At 40.4% G+C, this 17,840-nt stretch overlaps 1 protein-coding gene across 2 annotated transcripts in view; it reads left to right on the top strand.

Annotated features, from left to right (window-relative positions):
* The window catches only part of LOC136877226 (uncharacterized), a 124,539-nt gene that overhangs the window by 38,417 nt on the left and 68,282 nt on the right, over positions 1-17,840 (top strand). The gene's annotated exons all lie outside the window — the stretch shown is intronic.

Genomic DNA, 17,840 nt, shown 5'->3' with positions numbered 1-17,840 from the left:
GGCATTACAACTTTTCAATAGATCTGTCACTAATTCATAGGGTATAGAAGACAGTGAACCAACGGAAAATTTCACAAGTGATTTAAACTGCCTGTAAGACACATTAAATTCATCCATCCCTACGCAAGCTCTGTATAAAGGATCACAGGCATGAAGTGGCAGAATATCCTCAAGAGACATTCAAAATACATTTGTTTCACAAAGAACACTGGAGCCCTTGAAAGTTACCTTAGAAAGCACTGTAGAAGTGTGTGAATATTTGTGGGAAAACAATTACAGCTATGTTTTGACAGAAAAATTTAAAGATCCCCTAGAATGCCATTTTAATATCCTGTGATTACTGAGTTGTCATGATCATCCGTCCACTATTCACCTTCTACATTTACATATGTTGCAGTAGAAAAATTCTCTAGTGAAAACGCAAGCTGCAGATAAAATCAGGTGGAAAATTGTGTATCTTGTAGGCGAAATTCAAATACCAGACTGGGAAAACAGTTTACCTGAATTAAGTCAGCAGAGTCTTGGTATAAAGAATGCTTGGTGTATTATTTAGCCAAATAGATAGTGGGAAATATTAAAAAGTGACGCAGTGTAAATTATGCCTACCTTTCCTCCATGGCAAACCAACTGATAATGTACTGGTACTTGCTTTGCTGACACTGATTAAAGATTACAGGTCTACACATATCTTACATATGCACAGAAAGTGTTTATAATGTGCTGTTGTGAATGGAAAAGGTTGTTGCAGAAAAGCTATCATGTGTTAATAGTTTGTTGGGGGATATATTATTTTAGTGTTTGGATAGTTGAGATGATATTGAAGTGAAGACGCAGTTGGGATGATGTGAAGATCATGTGTTGTTTATGCTACCTAAACTTGTGTTTCGCTACTTGAAGTGTCGAATCTTGTTCACACAAAGGAGATATGAAGAGAGCTGGCTACTTCCTTCCTTAGACAGCTAAATCATCTTGAAAATACTCCAGTGTCCAGCTTCTGAAATAATTTTTAAATGTGCGTTACATGCATCAGTTTATTACGCAGATAGAAAAGTTATTGGAGGAGGAGGATAAAAGAATGGCATTCCAAGATTGTATAAAAAGGAATTTGCCTAACACAGAAATACGAAGTGGAGAAGAAGTGTGGGACAATTTAAGACATACATTTTTGGAAGCAGCAGTTGAGGTATGCGGGAAGACAAAAGCAAAAGTTAAGGGAAAGGAGACATGGTGGTGGACAGACTAAATAAAAAATTAAATAAAAGAAAGGAACAAGGTGAGAAAGAAATGGATAAGGGAAAGCAAAAAACGTATCGGAGGGATGAGAATAAGACAAAGGTTACATGTGGAATACAAACGATTGAAACTACAAGTAAAGAGGAGTATCAAGGAAGAAAAGGAGAAATGTTGGGGAGAATTTACCAACACAGTTGGGCAAGATAATCGAGGAAATCAGAAACTATTATACAGAGTAATAAAATTGAAAAGAATAAATCAACAAAAAATCAAGGCATTAGAGGGAGGAGATGAATCCATAGTACATGACAAGAAGGGTCTTCAGAAGGTGATGGCAAAGTATTTTGAGAAATGTTATAATGAGGACAACTGCTCGGAGGAAAAAGGAGATAAGAAAAGGGAAATAATAAACGAAGAAAAAGAAGAGAACCCGATAACATAGTTGGAACTTCATATCTGGGTAGCATTATTAATTAATAACAGACTAAGTAAAGGTATCAAGTCAGAGAGCTTTTATGGGATGACAATGTACCCAAGAGAACAAAATTAACATAATATAAACAGTATTTCATACCAATATTGTAAGATACGGCCTAGAAATGCTGGTAACTAATAAGAGGCAAGATAGTAAGATCCAAGCAGTAGAAATGAAATTTTTAAGAACATTGGTTAAAAAGACAAGAAGAGATAGAATTCAAAATATTAAAATGAGAGAAGAACTAAATACAGAACCGTTAGTACAGAAGATACAGAAAGCAATGACAAAGGGTAAAGCAAGTGGAAAAGTCAAATTCAATGCTGATATGATTAAGGTAGCAGGAAGCATTGGACTACAGTGGCTATACAAAGCCCTCATTGCCATATGGAAGGATAAAAGGATACCTGAAGATTGGCAACAAGGTAGCATTGTACCATTGTTCAAAAAAGGAAATAGGAAGATATGTGAAAATTATAGAGGTTATTATCATATGGCCTAAAAATACTGGAGAAAGTCATAGACAAAAGATTGAGGGATATAATAGAAACACAGTTAGAGGAAGAACCATATGGCTTTAGGCCGAATAGATCAACAATAGACTTGATATTTACATTGCGAATGATAATGGAAAAACATCTGGAAAGGAATAAGGAAATCATTTTTGGATTTGGAAGAAGCTTATGATGCGGTTAAGAGAAAACATGTATGGGGATGTCTACTGAAAAGGAATGTACCAAAATCATTAATATTAACAAGATAAAAATGTTGTATCATGAGAGTAAAAGCGTTGTACAAGTGAGGAGTGGAGATCTGAAACATTTTATAAAAAAGAAAAAGGAAGTCTCAAGCAGGGAAGTGCACTGGTGCCATTATTGTTTATTATATTGATGGATGAAATCATGAAATATGTAAAACAGAGCATCAGTAGTGATGGAGTGAATGCCTTGGTATTTGCAGATGATGTGGTTATTTATTTAATCGTATGGTGTTTATAACTACAAATTTATAAGTCCAGGTCCAAGTGTTTCAGCCACTCTACAGCACTTTCTGAAAGATGAAACAGGTTGCTGGGGCTTCCGGAGTAGGCATGAAGAGGGCAGCGCAGGATGACATGGTCCATGGTCTGCTCCTCTTCATTGCATTCACACATTGGAGAATCCATTCAACCCCACTTATGGCGTAAGAAATTGCAGCGTCCATGTATCAAACTTTTGGAAATAACGGTTCTTTTCAGAACCACTCAACAATAGACATTGGACCTTAAGTCCATATTTACCATCTAAATATTGAAAGCTTAAGTCGTGCCAAGTGTGAATATCTTAGATGAAGTGGTGATGTGGGGAAAGGGAGAAAAGGCAGTACAAAGGAGACTGGACATTTGGAATGAAAATCTGAAGGAATTTGGAATGGTAATTAGTGAAAAAAAAACTGTTGTCATGCACTGTGGAAAAGAGAAAAAGGGAAGCCAAGTGAACATAGACGGAGAACGGTTAGAGAATGTAGAACATTTTACATATCTGGGTAGCATTATTAATTAATAACAGACTAAGTAAAGGTATCAAGTCAGAGAGCTTTTATGGGATGACAATGTACCCAAGAGAACAAAATTAACATAATATAAACAGTATTTCATACCAATATTGTAAGATACGGCCTAGAAATGCTGGTAACTAATAAGAGGCAAGATAGTAAGATCCAAGCAGTAGAAATGAAATTTTTAAGAACATTGGTTAAAAAGACAAGAAGAGATAGAGTTCAAAATATTAAAATGAGAGAAGAACTAAATACAGAACCGTTAGTACAGAAGATACAGAAAGCAAGACTGAGATGGTTCGGACATGTAAAAAAGAATGGGAAAGGAACGGGTAGCAAGAAGGGAATTGGAAAGAAAAGTTAAGGGAAAGAGACCAATTGGAAGACTGAGAAGAATGTGGATGGATCAGATTAGGAAGGACATTAGAGAAGCTGGATTGGATGTGGCAGAAGTAATGGAGCAGGAAAAGTGGAAGGACAGAAAGGAGTGGAGGAGGCTTGTTAATCACACTCGGGCGACTGGAGTGGGACGATGATGATGATGAGAAAAATTATAGCACTGTACATGTGTATGTTAATTACATGGCATCTTACAGGTTTTGCCAGTGCCATCTCTGCGGTGGTTCACATTATGAATTCATTTTGGAACATTTTTCGTATGTTTCACATCTTTGTTTCAATTTTACGTAACCTGATACGGGATTCAATAATACACAGAGACGGAGTGTTGATGTCATCTACAGTTATTAAAAGGTCAGTTGAAATATAAGAGTGAGACTGGTGAGTTTACGTTATCAGAGGTTGTAAAAGCCAGATGTTTCAATATTACGCTGGAGTGCTTCTGTGAGCATTTTTCCTTGTTGTTACTTGTCTCAGTCGAGTCATGTTTATTATTTTATCTTCTTTTTGATTAATAAACCCTATGTTCTTTCCCTATACTGAGGTTTATTAAATATTCTTGCAATGTAGTTTTTTGGGGGGTCGGGGGCTTTCATATCGGGTCCAACTTCAAAGGGGTTTACGTTTGTTCTGTCTGGAATTCACCGCCCGTTGGGTTTTCATTTGTGTACTACCACCGCACTGGTGTTTCTGCTGACTTCAATTGTGTTCTGCCTATGATACACTGTTGGTGTTTTTACTGGGTAATGGGTCTGGTATAGATAGTTCAGATATTAAAGTGAAGCCGTCGCAGTTGGTATGCTGTGAAGAGAGATGGCTATTTCTTTTCCAAGACAGCTAAATCATCTTGAAAATACTCCAAAGTGTCCAGCTGCTGAAATCATCTTTAAACATGAGTGACATGCATCAGTTTATAGTTGGTGTTGATGAATTGGAATGAATCTACAAAACGTCTTCCAAAGGAAATACGGAATTTGGAGCTTCACAGTTCAAATGGGTGCAGAATAATTTGCCAAAATCTGGCAATTGTCCTCAACATTGTGAGCCATTTTACCTTTGGGGTTTCTGAATTGTTGGCTTGGAGGATTGTATTTGCTGAGATTGGGCTTAAAGGTTCTATAGAAGTTTTGTGTATTGGTCTACTGGAAGTCTTGTTCAATTTGTGCTAGCTGCATCTTGTCAAACATGTTTGATCCCACGGATGGTCTTTGCAGCATGTTTTCTGGCATTCAGGAAGTTTGTCCTGTTAGTGTCGTTCTTATTAGAGTTCCATCTCTACCAAGCAAGTTATCTTTATCTTACTGTTGCATCACATTCACTGTTCCACCATGCATGTTTCCTTGGTTTTGACAGTAAAACTGTCTTCTTTGCTGTTCCAACCAGGGCCTCTTGTAGTTGTTTCCAGTTCTCAGTATTCAGGGATTCAAGTTTTTGTGTGAATTCTCAGGTGGACCTTAGCTTTTCTATATCAAATCTATCAATCTTTTTCACCTGTGCCTTTCTGGAGTTTCTAGGAAGCAGTTGAACTTTAATCTTTGAGAGATAGTGATCTGAGTATAGGTTGGCATTTCTCAGAACTTTAACATTCTGGATCTCTCTTTGTGCTTTCCGGGTGTTGGCAGTATGATCAATTTTAAATTCTCTAAGATTGGGATTAGGGTATGTCCAAGTCTTCTGTTTCCTTGATAAGTGTTTGAAGGTTATTGATTTCAAGACTAGATCAAATGCCCTACACAGCTCCACAAGTCTATTTCCATTGTGATTAGTTCTCCTATTCGTTGGGTAACTTCCAATAATGCTTTGGAATTTCTTTTCTTTGCCAAGCTGGGCATTGAAATCCCCAAACAGCATGATGGTGTTTGTCTGGAACTTCAGAGAGGATATCTTCTAGCTCTTCCCAAAACTTGTCTATTCCTTCTGGATTCTTCTTGTTTGCCTGGTTGATTGGTGTGTGGACATTCACGATGGTGTACATTTTGTTTATGCTTCGGAAGGAAAGAGAAGAGGCTCGACTAATAAGGAGAATTGAATTCCATGATAGAATTCAGAATCTTCTTTCTGATGACAAATCCTGTCCCAAGATTAAACATAGGTTTTATGACGTGTTTTCCTGTTTCCTTTGAAAATCATGCAACACTGATTCGAAGGCATGTTCATCAGTGAATCATATTTCTTGAATCGCCGCAATTAATATTTCATGTTGTTTTAGAGTATCCATGAGTTGTTTCTTCTTCTTCACAGTACCATATCAGGTCCCCCTGATGTTGGGGATCACTGTGGCGAATGCAGTACGATCTCTTGCTAGGTGGAAAACTCTTTCAACACTGTGATTTCCAGTCCATTTTTTGATGTTTCCAAGTCATGGTGTTCGCCTCCTCCCGACACCTCTTCGACCTTGTATTTTGCCTTGTACAATCTGCTGTAAGACGAGGTAACGGTCATTTCTAAGGATGTGGCCAAGGTAAGAGATCTTCCGGTGTTTTAATATTTGAACGAGTTTCCGAATTGCTCTTGCCCTTCTGAGTACTTCTTGATTCGTTAGTTGTGCAAACCACGAAATCCTGAGCATCCTATGGTGGATCCACATTTCAAAGTCTTCCAACCGTTTCACTGATATTTTCTTGAGAGTCCATGTTTCCACACCATATAGCAAGGCTGACCATATATAGCACTTGACCATCCTCTGTCTAAGTTTTAAATTTAAGTAGCCATTGCAAAAGAAAAGATTTCATTTTTGTAAATATTCTTTGTGCTATTGCTATTCTCTGTTTCACTTCTTTCTCAGGATCAAGTTGTTCGGTGACAATGGCACCCAGATATTTAAAAGTGGTTACTGTCTCAATCTGTCAGTTGTTCAGTTGTAAGATTGCCTCAGCATTGGCACATCTGCTGAAGATCATGAACTTGGTCTTGTTTACATTTATTTTTAGTCCCATGTCCTCACCAGATATTACCAGATATTGTAATAGGAGTTGAATCATGGCTGAGAAATGATACAATGGATGCAGAAATTTTCTCACGGAACTGGAGTGTGTATCGCAGAGATAGGATAGGAATGGTGGGAGGGGGGGGTGTTCATTCTGGTAAAAGAAGAATTTGTAAGCTACAAAAAAGTTAAAGATGAGAAACATAAAATGTAGGTGTAAGGCTCATTTCTAAAGATAATAGGCAACTTGATGTCTTTGGAGTGTACAGACCGGGAAAGGGTAGCGCTGACACGGATTCAGAATTATCTGATAAGATAGTCAGCTATGTGGGAAATGTAATGGAAAGGAATGTGAATGTAGTGGGAGATCTGAATTTATAATACCAATATAATGGTCCGTTATTGGACATTATAAATTATCCAGCTAACTCATTCTTGGTTGCCTGCGTTTCGCCCTCGTGTGCTAAGTTAGGCTCGTCAGTTGGGACTTAGCACACCACCCAAGACGCAAGGCTAGTGCATACCGTGGCGGCCACTGCATATGCATATGCCATTTGATGGCCAGGCAGACATCTATTTTTGGAAATTGAGACATAGCTCTCATAGTGCATTGGCACTGCTGGTGGCTTCAAATAGCCTATGCAGTGGCCTCCACAGTATGCACTAGCCTTGCGTCTTGGGTGGTGTGCTAAGTCCCAACTGACGAGCCTAACTTAGCACACGAGGGCGAAACGCAGGCAACCAAGAATGAGTTAGCTGGATAATTTATAATGTCCAATAACGGACCATTATATTGGTATTATAAATTTACTCATTCAGGACAAATATTTTAGGTTCCCTATGGGAATCAACCTCTACATCAGATCTGAATTTACCAAATTGGGAAGGAAATGCAGACGACAGAAAGCATGACCAACAAATGGCAAATAAGCTAATATGGGAAGGACAGCTGATTCAGAAAGTGATGGAACCAACTAGAGAGGAAAATATCCTGGACGTGGTGCTGATAAAACCAGATGAGCTCTATAGAGAAACCGAAGTAATAGATGGTATTAGTGATCATGAAGCTGTTTTTGTCATAGTTAAAAATAAATGTGATAGAAAGGAAGGTTTTAAAAGTAGGACTATTAGGCAGAACCATATGGCTGATAAAGGAGGCATGAGGCAGTTTTTAAAAAGTAATTATGATCGGTGGAATACGGTAAATAAGAATGTAAACAGACTCTGGGATGGGTTTAAAGAAATGGCTGAATTTTATAACATTGTATGGTATTGAATAGGTGGATCTTTCTTGTTCCCATTAGATTTAAAGAAATTTTTGAGGAATGTGAAAACAGGTTTGTACCTTTAAAGGTGGTAAGGAATGGTAAAGACCCACCTTACTATAATAGAGATATAGAGAGACTAAGAAGGAGGTGCAGATTGGAAAGAAATATAGAGTTAGAAAAGGCTGTGGAACTTACTAGGAAATTGAACCTAGCAAAGAAGTCAGCTAAGGATAACATGATGGCAAGCATAATTGGCAGTCATACAAATTTTAGTGAAAAATGGAAGGGTATGTATAGGTACTTTAAGGCAGAAACAGGTTCCAAGAAGGACATTCCAGGAATACGGTAATTAATGAACAAAGAAAGTGTGTATGTGAGGATCTTCAAAAGGCAAAAGTATTCAGTCAGCAGTATGTAAAGATTGATGGTTACAAGGATAATGTCCAGATAAAGGAGGTGACTAATGCTAAAGAAGTATGATAACAATGATATTTACAATAAGATACAAAAGTTGAAAACTAGAAAAGCGGCTGGAATTGATAAGATTTCTGGGGATATACTAAAGACGATGGTTTGGGATATAGTACCATATCTGAAATACTTATTTGATTATTGTTTGGTTGAAGGTGCTGTACCAAATGAATGGAGAGTTGCTATAGTAGCCCCTGTGTATAAAGGAAAGGGTGACAGATATAAAGCTGAAAATTACAGGTCAGCAAGTTTGACATGCGTTGCATGTAAGCTTTGGGAAAGCATTCTTTCTGATATTAGACAGTTTTGTGGAATTAATAACTGGTTCGATAGAAGGCAGTTTGGTTTTTGGAAGGGTTATTCCACTGAAGCTCAACTTGTAGGATTTCAGCAAGATATAGCAGATATCTTGGATTCATGAGATCAGTTGGACTGTATCGCGATTGACCTTGTCAAAAGCATTTGATAGGGTGGATCATGGGAGACTGCTGGCAGAATTGAATGCAATTGGACTAGACAAAAGATTGACTGAATGGGTAGCTATATTTCTAGAAAATAGATCTCAGAGAATTAGAGTAGGCAAAGCTTTATCTGACCTTGTAATACAGTAATTAAGAGGGGAATTCCTCACGGCAGTATTATTGGACCTTTATGTTTTCTTACATATATAATAAGTGATATGAGTAAAGGAGTGGAATCAGAGGTAAGGCTTTTTGCGGATGATGTTATTCTGTATAGAGTAATACATAAGTTACAAGATTGTGAGCAACTGCAAAATGGCCTCGATAATGTCGTGAGATGGGCAGTATGCAATAGTATGATGATAAACGGGGTTAAAAGTCAGGTTGTGAGTTTCACAAATAGGAAAAGTCCTCTCACTTTTAATTACTGTGTTGATGGGGTGAAAGTTCCTTTTTGGGATCATTGTATTTGGGTGTTAATATAAGGAAAGATATTCATTGAAGTAATCACATAAATGAGATTGTAAATTAAGGATACAGATCTTTGCACATGGTTATGAGGGTGTTTAGGGGTTGTAGTAAGGATGTAAAGGAGAGGGCATGTAAGTCTCTGGTAAGACCCCAACTAGAGTATGGTTCCAGTGTATGGGACCCTCACCAGGATTACTTGATTCAAGAACTGGAAAAAATCCAAAGAAAAGCAGCTCGATTTGTTCTGGGTGATTTCCGACAAAAGAGTAGCGTTACAAAAATGTTGCAATGTTTGGGTTGGGAAGAACTGGGAGAAAGAAGACGAGCTGCTCGTCTAAGTGGTATGTTATAGATTTTGATTCCCAAAGGGAATCTGAAATATTTGTTCCAAATGAGTAAATTTATAATACCAATATAAATGGTCCGTTATTGGACATTATAAATTTTCCACCTAACTCATTCCTGGTTGCCAGCGCTTCGTCCCCGTGTGCCAGGCTGGGCTCGTCATTTGGTACCTAGCACACCTACCAAGACGCTGGCTAGTGCATACCGTGGAGGTTTTTCTATTTTTATTACGGGGGGCCCCCGTAGCCCGATCCCCCGCCGTGACCATCGACTCAATCTACATGGCCTCCGACATGCTATTAATTTCTAAGAAGAAAAGAGATAGCTGGGTAGAGTGGGAAGTGATACAAGGAGTATCTGCCTGTTTCCATGTCAGACACGCTACCAGGCGAGATTGTGGTAGGTATATGGTGTTGAAGTATGGTATTGAAGGGTCAGGGAAAAACCACATAGGCAGAAAGAAGAAAGAGCCTACATGTAAAACCTGACATCTTTTGATAGCACATGCAAGGATGTGGGCTGGAAAAAGACCAGAGGTTGTGTTAGTTAGGAACAGGTAACATGCACAAAACATAAACCCATTCCATCGTCTGGGGATCAGTCGGTCTGGGCACTGCTGTGACTAGCGCGGTCCTTGCCGGCTGCGGAGCCATGCGTCGAGTACCACTATGGCCTGCCGCATGGCTCCACCTCCTTGGGGAGAATGAAGCCAAGCCCGCCGAGGCGGGGGCCTCCTGGAAGGGGGTGGGTCATGGCGCTGGGCCTCCTTCCTCTCTGCCCGCGCCATGGCCCGGTAGATAGGGCAACTGCGATGGGAGGCTGGGTGGCCCCCCGAGCAGTTGGCGCACACCGCCGCCTCCCTAAGTGTTGCGCAGGCCGTGTAGTGGTGATCACCACCACAGCGGTTGCACCTCACCTCAAGCTCACAGCTGACCTGATGGTGGCCCCACCTCAGACAGCGGAAACACTGCAAGAGCTGCTGAGGTGGACGTTTTACTCTCACCTGACTGCCGCTACCAGCTGATGTCCTCTCCTGATTGGCTCCTCAGTTGACTGCTGTCCTGGGAACAGTCTTGGGTTGCAGCTGGGCTGCCCTCTCCTGTTGGGCCAGCGTCGCCTTCTGCTTCATGGTCCGGCGTCGTCTTCTTCTTCCCGGGGGTTTCTTCTCGGCAGGGGAAGAGGCCTCGTCCTGGTGGCCCTCCTCCCGGCCTGGTGACCCCGGGGTAGCTGGTGGCTCCGCTGCGTCACCATCTTCTTCCTTCTCCTGGCTGGCGGCGGCAGCGGCGTCGGTCGGTGCTAAGACTTGACTGCGTTCCCTGTCCTGTGGGGCACCTATCGAGGTCTGCAACTTGACAGACATGCAGGCTGCGTCGCCGTGTTCTTCCTTCTCCTGGCTGGCGGCGTCGGTCGGTGCTAACACTCGACTACGTTCCCTGTCCTGAGGGGCGCACATCGAGGTCTGCAGCTCGACTGACATGCAAGCAGGCTGGGCCTGGGCAGCAGCCTCGGAACGCCAGGGGGTGTCCTTCTCCACAGCCGTGCTGCTCTCCACCATCACGGGCGCTCTCCTGGTTTGCGCCCGGGTAACAGGCCCTTCCTGGTAGGCCTGCGTCTGCGACCACTTCGCCTTGGTAGGTGGTCGACGATCCTGGTTGCCGGCCTTGTTGGTCTGCGTATACTTCATTAAGCACAGCGGTCCAACAGGGGTCGCGGCGCTTGGAAGCGCCTCCATCGTCATCCTCGGCTCCGTCTGGGTGGCTGCATCCTCGTGGCTGCCCCAGGCGTCCAACTTCTCCCCGAGTCCTGGTAGCCGGGCGACCTGGTACAGTTGGGACACCAGCTCCGCGTAGACCTCGAAGCGGCGTGCGTCCTTAGGGCGGATGATGACCGCCCAGGAAGGGATCACCTCACCGATGATCTCAGTGATCTTCTCTCCAGGAACTCAGCAATTACACTAAGGAGATCGATTATGTCGCTCGTTCCCCAGTAGGTGTTCTTCCCCCACCGGTTGTACACCACCAGCGACGGGCGTCGAAATTCGGGGGCGTCCAGCTACCTGAGCACCGCTTGTAGTTTCCCCACCGCTCCCTTGTGGTTGTAGTCGGCCGGTCACGCTGGAACTGATAGTTTCTCCATCCTGGTCCTCCTGTAAGAAATCCTGAAACAGAAGAAAGAGCGAGCACTGAAAAGTGCTACAGCTCAGACAATGCTCTTTCGAAGATGTACTAATAAGTACAAGTGCCTGGCTGATACTTGAAAAGTACAGAGCGCCTGGCAAAGAGAGAGAAAGCGCAGCGAGAGGCACGAACGTCCTTTCACTACGACTGTCAACTCGTCCTTTACCGTGGAGGGCACTGCAGAGGCTAATTGTAGCCACCGGCAGTGCCAATGCACTATGAGAGACTTTGTCTCATTACCAATAATTGATGCCTGCTTGGCCATCAGATGATATAGATGTTGATTCCCAAAGGGGATGTGAAATATTTTTTCCAAATGAGTAAATTTATAATACCATTGTAAATGGTCCGTTATTGGACATTATAAATTTTCCAGTGCATTGGCACTGTCAGTGGCTTCAATTAGCCTACGCAGTGGCCTCCACGGAATGCACTAGCCAGTGTTTTGGTCGGTATGCTAAGTACTAACTGATGAGCCCAGCCTGGCACACGGGGGCGAAACACTGGCAACCAGGAATGAGTTAGCTGGAAAATTTTTAATCTCCAATAACGGACCATTTATATTGGTATTATAAGTGGTATGTTCCGAGCTGTCAGCGGAGAAATGGCGTGGAGTGACATTAGTAGACGAATAAGTTTGAGTGGCGTCTTTAAAAATAGGAAAGAACACAATATGAAGGTAATGTTGGAATTCAAGAGGACAAATTGTGGCAAATGTTCATTTATAGGAAGGGGAGTTAGGGATTGGAATTACTTACCAAGGAAGATGTTCAATAAATTTTCAATGTCATTGAAATTATTTAAGAAAAGGCGAGGAAAACAACAGATAGGGAATCTGCTACCTAGGCGACTGCCCTAAATGCAGATCAGTATTGATTGATTGATTGATTGATTGATTGATTGATTGATTGATTGATTGATTGATTGATTGATTGATTGATTGATACTTTTATTCCATATTGGTGATATTCTAAACCTGTTTTGAAAATTTTATCTGAGTAAAGGTTGAATAACAATGGAGATAAAACACAACCTTGTCTAACTCCTCTTTGGATGTTGTTTGATTTCTGTTTCGGACAACAGCTTTTTGTCTCCAGTAAAGATTTTCAATAATGCAGCTATCTTTGCTGTCAACTCCTATATCCTTTAGGACTTCTACAAGTTTTGTATGTTGTACTCTGTCAAATGCCTTTTCAAAATCAATGAAACAAGCAAACACTTCTTGGTGTTGATCTAGAGTGTTCTGAATTAGGATATTTAGCGCAAACCATGCTTCTCTTGTACCAGAAGAATTTCTGAACCCAAACTGTGTATCGTCGAGGTCTTGTTCACAATTAGTCTTGTTTCTGTTATGTATTATATGAAGGAATACTTTAAGTGTGTGGCTCATGAGGCTTATTAGCCTATAATCATTACACTTACATGCCTTTTGCTTCTTTGGCAACTTGATGAATGTAGATATAGTATTGAACAACTTTACCAAGAATTGGATATTGTCTTTGTCAGTCATTTTAAAAAGTTCTACAGGGATGTTATCTAGACCTGGTGATTTCTTGCCTTTTGAAACTTTCACAGCATATAGCACTTCTGATTCGATAATGTCAGGGCTTTCACAATTAGCTCGTTGGTTAGTTTTCTCACCTGATCACAGAAAAGTTCCATCAGATAATTTTCCCAAGTATTTACAACTTGTTGTTCATTAATAATAGGCCTGTCTGTGGCATCAACCAGTACAGAAAGGTTACGTTTTCTTCTGTACATGCCAGCTATTTCCTTTAATTTTCAATGTATGTTGAACAGATCATGTTTATACTGAAAGATTTCCATTTCCACACATCGTTCTTTCATCCGGTTCTCTTTCGCAGTACATATTTCTTTCCTTACATGGCGTAATTTTTGTATTCCTCTGCATCATTTTTTACTAATCTTCGTTGTTCCATCCCTTTCTTTTTCTTCATTGGATGTATCTTTTGATCTTTGTTTTGAAGAAGTACCTCTACCCGACTTTTAAACTGATTCCACAAATCATTTGCTGTTTCACAGTTATTGATATTGATTTCTTTTAAATGCCTATTCAAACCCTGAGCAATTTTCTGCAGAGTTACATAATTTTGTAGATTAGCAGTATTTAGTACCTTTCTCCTAGGCTTATTCTTCATGATTTTCAGACGAACTCTGCCGGTGAGTCAACAGGCATTGATAAGTTTCTAAGTTCAGTCAACTTTGAGTAATAGAATCATATCATTAAATGATCACTCCAATAATTGCAGGGGAAGGCTTGCTCTAGCCCACAGTACATTCTGTACTTGGCAGGTTGCACACAATGTTTTGATGTTTGATGCTTGCAGATGATGTAGCAATATGGGATGACACAGAGGAGGTAGTACAAAACAAACTTAATTTGTGGAAAACTAAATTCGAAGAATATGGAATGAAAGTGGGCACAACAAAAACTGAGACAGTAAAAATCAACAGGGAGGATTCTGATTGCAACCTACATCTGCACGACAGACAGGTTGAAGTAGTACCAATTCAGCCTATATAGGCAGCATAATGGCCAATAATGTGAGGGCAGAACCAGAAGAACTAAACAAAGTTACCAAAGGGTACAATTTCTATAGTCTTGTGCGAAACATAGGATAGGAAGAACAAAAATCACCCTATACAAGTCACATCTCATTCTCATTCTTGCGTATTCCTTGGAAACATGCACACTAACATCAAAGAACGTTAGCAAGCTTCAAGCTTGTGAGATGACGTTTCTTGTAACTGCCCTCCAAAAAGATACGACTTGATAATGTAAAGAACGAAGATATCCAAACCAACCTAAGATTAATTGAATCTATGGAGGAAATACTAAGGTCATCCAGACTTAACACTGTTTGGGCAGTTGGAAGACCAAGAAAAAGATGGATAGACCATCTGAGGAAAGACTTGGAAAGCAGAGGATGGAGTTGGGAATTTGTCATGAACAGGGAACAGATTTATATGTACTAATAATTGATCACATTTGTACATATGTATTTACTGTAGTTATTTTTATTGAAATACAGAATTATATACAGACTTACAATTACAAAATTATCATTTCCACTCAATAATAATAATAATAATAATAATAATAATAATAATAATAATAATAATAATAATAATAATAATGTTATTGGCTTTACGTCCCACTAACTACTATTTATTGGTTTTTGGAGATGCCAAGGTGCCAGAATTTATCCCACAGGAATTCTTTTACTTGCCACTAAATCTACTGACACAAGGCTGACGTATTTGAGCACCTTCAAATACCACCGGGCTGAGCTAGGATCGAACCTGCCAAGTTGGAGTCAGAAGGCCAGCGCCTCAACCGTCTGAGCCACTCAGTCTGGCAATTTTTCCATTCAATATTAAAGTTAAAGGAAGCTAAACAAAGTAGGCCAACATTAAGCATAATCTTCTGCTTCACATTTTAATATGAACTTCGAAGTACACACAATATTTAATTCTCTGTTATCAAAACAATGGATTGCAAAATATTATTTTAAGTGCTGGAAAGTGAATTTTCTGCTTTCTCTGAGGACAGATATACAATATATTGACTGAAACTGCATTCAACAGAAGAGGTAAAGGGGGGTATATTTGAACTTCACAATGTGTGCTGAGGTTAAGTCGAACATTAACTTCACACTTAAGCTTACTCACAACATTCCACCAACCTTTCCTATTTCCACAAACCCAGGGTTTTTCGAAATTACAGTGTCCATATTTATTTTTGCTGTACCTGCTGCTTCACTTCTATCACGATTCAGTTGTTCCAAAGTATTATTCATGTTTTTGGAACCATTCCTGTTTTCGGAGAAAATGTTCTAATTATATCTATTTCTCTCTCTCTCTCTCTTCCTAGCTGGGCATTGAAGTCCCCCAATAAGATCTTAACATTGTTTTTATATACAGTAAAGCCCCGATTATCTGCTAGTACCACAAATTATTTTTTAAATTGCGAACTTTAAAAAAAATCCAAGCCAACAACAGGAAAAATACAATAGGCTTTACAGTGTGAAGGTAAAACATTACTGACAAAGCAATGGGTACGAATGAGACCAAAGAAGAACAAAGTGAAAGTGTGCAGATGACACACACAACTGCTTTGGAGCACGTAGGCGGATCGCTTCAACATTTAGAGGAAGATGACGCACATCTGGCAGAAAAATTAACATTAAGAGTACAATCTAGAATAAAGTAAAGGTGTTTCCAAAGCAAGAAGTAAAAACAAGCGACTGATTTAAAAAAAAGGTGTAACTGAACACCTTTTGTTAACAGTACATCTTCATTTACTATTCTTTATTTTAGTGATTTAGATGTAGAGCAAATGTTTCTGCTGTACTGTACATATTTTAAAACTTTTACGTATTATGTTCGTTGTACAAAAAAACACATGCTTTTTATACTGAAATTTTTTTTTGGTTTCATCTCATTTTTAGTCTTTTTCAGATTATCTCCAATTTTCGCTATCCACGGTGCCCTTGCCATCCAATTCCACAGATAATCAGGGCTTTACTGTACTTGGTTTTCTGTCTATTTGTTGGGATCCCAAAACTTCTTTCCTGGTCTTCATTAGAAAGTATTTCTCATAGTGGGGAAATGAGCATTTTATGATATAAATTTGGTTTGTGGTTTTCAAGGTTCATGGTTCATGGTGTGGGTTACTGTAGTCTCGTCCCAGTTTGTGAATCACGGGCAATGGCTTAGTGGCCTAGTAAGTGGTCCTGAGAGTCGGGATACCAGTTGCTATGGAATGGGAGTGGGCATCTCGGACATATTCTGAGTCATGGCCCTCCTTTTGCTCAGGCGGCTAGGACTATACAATTCACTGGTGGTCCCTAACCCATTACAGGAGAGATCCACACTTGGACTGTGTGTAAGTAGGGTAGCATCCTGCTTCATGAATTTGCCGAGCACAGAACATTTTCTCGGACCTGTGGGAGTAATGGAGTCCCACTCCCATTTGACAGGCGAGGGACTCGTTGGAAACAACTTGGTGAACGAAATAGAATTTGATGGGGAGCTATCAATATTAATGGAGCTTATGGAAGAAAGAAAGTAGAACTGGCTGAGTCAGCAAAGAAGATGCATCTGGATGTGCTAGGAGTAAGTGATATTCGGGTGAGGGGAGATAACGAGGAAGAGATAGGAGATTACAAAGTGTACATGACAGGTGTTAAAAATTGAAGGGCAGAGAATGGAGTAGGGCTGTTCATCAGGAATACTATTGAATGCAACATAGTTTCTGTTAGGCACGTAAATGAGCGAATGACGTGGGTAGATTTGGCAGTTGGAGGAATGAGGACGAGAATTGTCTCAGTGTGTCCACCATGTGAGGGTGCAGATGAGGATGAAGTTGACAAGTTTAAAGAAGCATTGAGTGACATTGTGGTCAGGGTCAACAGCAAGGATAGGATAGTGCTAATGGGCAAGTTGAATGCGAGAGTTGGAAATAGAACTGAAGGATACGAAAGGGTGATTAGTAAATGTGGGGAAGATATGGAAGCTAATGGGAATGGGAAGCGTTTGCTGGACTCATGTGCTAGTATGGGTTTAGCAGTTACGAAAACATTCTTCAAGCATAAGGCTGTTCACCGCTACACATGGGAGGCTAGGGGTACCAGATCCATAATAGACTATATCTTAACCGACTTTGAATTCAGGAAGTCTGTTAGGAATGTACGGGGGTTTTTTGGGGACCACAGGGCTCTTAGCTGAGTCCTGGCACTGTTTCCACTTGTGCCAGGATCCTCACTTTCATCTGTCCTTAGCAACCTCCCTTGGTCAACTCTTGTTCTTTTCCGACCCCAACACTATTAGGTTTCCGAGGGCTAGGGAGTCTTTCATTTTCATGTTGTTCGTGGCCCTTGTCTTTCTTTGGCCAATACCTTCATTTTTCGAAGTGTCGGATCCCTTCCATTTTTTCTGTCTGATTAGTGTTATATATAGAGGATGGTTGCCTAGTTGTACTTCCTCTTAAAACAGTAATCGCCACCATGAAATTAGAGACACAGTATTTAGAAATGTTAATGAACCACAGGACAT

Source organism: Anabrus simplex, chromosome 7, assembly GCF_040414725.1.
Source record: "Anabrus simplex isolate iqAnaSimp1 chromosome 7, ASM4041472v1, whole genome shotgun sequence".
Lineage (NCBI taxonomy): Eukaryota > Metazoa > Arthropoda > Insecta > Orthoptera > Tettigoniidae > Anabrus > Anabrus simplex.
Note: the sequence above shows the minus strand (reverse complement) of the source record. Positions and strands in the feature narration are given on the sequence as shown.